Consider the following 3,554-nt stretch of genomic DNA (forward strand, 5'->3'; position numbering starts at 1 on the left):
TCTCGGCCATGCCTGGACCTTCACTTATGTATTTTTAACGGTAGAGTTTCTACACTCCATAGATTAAGGTGTGGAGCTCTGCTGTCCCTCAAAGATTAATGCAAAGTACTACTGTTTTCTATTCAATTCTTCTTATTTCGCTTCTAAGATATCCATTCGCACCCAAGAACGTGATGAAGGTGATGATTATGTGTGACGCTCATCATCCTTCTCCCCTATGAACGCGTGTCTGACAAACACTTTTGTTCTACATGAAATAAGCTAGAATGAGTATCTCTTAGATCTCCTAACCAGAATCTTCGTGGCGTAAGCTAGAATGATGGCAGCATTCAAGAGAATCCGGAAGGTCTAAACCTTGTCTGTGGTATTCCGAGTAGGATTCAATGATTGAATGACTGTGACGAGCTCCTAACTCGCGATTGCAGGGCGTTAGTGACAGACGCAAAAGGATAGTAAATCCTATTCCAGCATGATCGAGAACCGACAGATGAATAGCCGTGCCGTGACAGGGTGCGTGAGCATATTATTCACTGAGAGGATAAGATGAAGCCATTGACAAGGGTGATGCCTCCAGACGATTAGCCGTGCCGTGACAGGGCATTGGATCATTTTCCCGTGAGATGACCGAAAGTAGCCATTGACAGTGGTGATGTATCACATAAAGCCAGCCATGGAAAGGAGTAAGACTGATTGGATGAAGATAGCAGGAAAGCAGAGGTTCAGAGGAACGAAAAGCATCTCCATTCGCTTATCTGAAATTCCTACCAATGATTTACATAAGTACCTCTATCCCTATTCTTTTATTTATTATTCGAAAACTCCATAATTATTTTATATCCGCCTGACTGAGATTTACAAGGTGACCATAGCTTGCTTCATACCAACAATCTCCGTGGGATTCGACCCTTACTCACGTAAGGTATTACTTGGACGACCCAGTGCACTTGCTGGTTAGTTGTATCGAAGTTGTGACAATTATGAATTAAGATCAGAGCACCAAGCTTTGGAGCCATTACCAGGATTTGTTCGAGCCTGGAGATCACAATTTCGTACACCAGGAGATAACCACCATCAAAATCAGCAGCCATGACAAAGAAATTCAAATCAAAACAACTCAAGAAACAACCAGCAGAACAACAACCAAAATCCATATAGAAAACCCCAAAATAATTATCCCAATCCCAACCATTATTCATCCAATAACCAACCCACCAACCTGAAAAACTATCATCCACCCTCACCAGCTCACAACCAACCACAGATTCCACAAGACTCTCAGAGAATCTCCAATTTGGAGATATTGATGGAAAAAATGATGAAACAGCAAGAACTCACAAACAAGAACAATGAAGCTTCCATAAGGAATATAGAAAGGCAGATTGGACAGCTTTCCAAGCAAGCTGTGATTGAAAGGCCATCAAGCTCACTCCCAAGTGACACCATTCCAAATCCTAAAGAAGAATACAAAGCCATACAGCTAAGGAGTGGAAGATCTTGGTGAAAGACGAAGAAACAACCAAGAAGCTAAAGGAGAATGACAAGAAGCAAGCTGAGAAAGAGGAAGCCAGCAACAAAGAAGTGACAGCAAGCAAGCAAACTTCAGAGAAGCTCAAAGAGAATGATGACCAACCACAAAACTTAAGAAAAGGGAAGGAAGCAATAGAAGGATCATCTCAAGGACAGAAACAAGTGGAGAAGGCTTTCACACCTCCCTTGCCATATACCAAAAGGCTCAACAAGGAAACCAAGGATCAACACTTCCCCAAATTCCTTGAAGTCTTCAAGAAATTAGAGATTGATATCCCTCTGGTTGAGGCATTAGAGCAGATGCCTCTTGGTGCATGAAATCGTGATCGTTCATTCCTTGGTAACGGTGCCAAAAACTTGATACGCACGTTCATAATCTTAGTTCTTTGTCACAACTTCGCACAACTAACCAGCCAGTGCACTGGGTCGTCCAAGTAATAAACCTTACGTGAGTAAGGGTCGATCCCACGGAGATTGTTGGCTTGAAGCAAGCTATGGTCACCTTGTAAATCTCAGTCAGGCAGATTCAAATGGTTATAGAGTTTTAATAATTAAAAGATAAATAAAACATAAAATAAAGATAGAGATACTCATGTAATTCATTGGAGAGAATTTCAGATAAATGTATGGAGATGCTTTTATTCCTTCTGAACCTCTGCTTTCCTACTGCTTTTATCCAATCCTTCATACTCCTTTCCATGGTAAGCTGTATGTTGGAAATCACGGTTGTCAATGGCTACATCCCATCCTCTTAGTGAAAATGGTCCAAATGCGCTGTTACCACACGGCTAATCATCTGTCTGTTCTCGATCATGCTAGAATAGTATTTAGTAATCCTTTTACGTCTGTCACTACGCCCAGCACTCGTGAGTTTGAAGCTCGTCACAGCCATCCCTTCCCATATCCTACTCGGAATACCACAGACAAGGTTTAGACTTTCCAGATCTCAAGAATGGCCGCCAATAATTCTAGCCTATACCAAGAAGACTCTGATCATAAATCAGGAGGCTAATAGATATGCATTCAAGCTTGCTTTCATGTAGAACGGAAGTGTTTGTCAGGCACGCGTTCATAAGTGAGAATGGTGAGGAGCATCACATAATCATCACATTCATCATTTTCTTGTGTGCGAATGAATATCTTAGAGAAGAAATAGACTTGAGTTGAATAGAAAAACAATAGTACTTTGCATTAATTCATGAGGAACAACAGAGTTCCACACCTTAATCTATGGTGTGTAGAAACTCCACCGTTGAAAATACATAAGTGAAAAAAGGGTAGACATGGCCGAGTGGCCAGCCTCCCATGGAGGTCTAGAGATCTAAAATGATTAAAAGATCCAAAAAAATGATCCAAATATGATAGTAAAAAGTTTTATTTATACTAAATTAGTTACTAGGGTTACAGAAATAAGTAAATGATGCAGAAATCTACTTTCGGGCCCACTTGGTGTGTGCTTGGGCTGAGCATTGAAGCTTTCACATGTAGAGGTCTTCCTTGGAGTTAAACGCCAATTTGTAACCTGTTTCTGGCGTTTAACTCTACTTTGCAACCTGTTTCTGGCGTTTAACGCCAGAATAGGGTAGAAAGCTGGCGTTAAACACCAATTTGCGTCATCTAAACTCCGGCAAAGTATGAACTATTATATATTGCTGGAAATCCCTGGATGTCTACTTTCCAACGCAATTGAGAGTGCACCATTTGGACTTTTGTAGCTCCAGAAAATCCACTTTGAGTGTAGGAAGGTCAGAATCCAACAGCATCTGCTGTCCTTCTTCAGCCTCTGAATCTGATTTTTGCTTAAGTCCCTCAATTTCAGCCAGAAATTACCTGAAATCACAGAAAAATACACAAACTCATAGTAAAGTCCAGAAATGTGATTTTTATTTAAAAACTAATAAAAATATACTAAAAACTAATTAAATCATACTAAAAACCATGTAAAAACAATGCCAAAAAACGTATAAATTATCCGCTCATCACAACACCAAACTTAAATTGTTGCTTGTCCCCAAGCAACTAAAAAT

This window comes from Arachis hypogaea, chromosome 20, assembly GCF_003086295.3.
Source record: "Arachis hypogaea cultivar Tifrunner chromosome 20, arahy.Tifrunner.gnm2.J5K5, whole genome shotgun sequence".
In the NCBI taxonomy this organism is placed as follows: domain Eukaryota; kingdom Viridiplantae; phylum Streptophyta; class Magnoliopsida; order Fabales; family Fabaceae; genus Arachis; species Arachis hypogaea.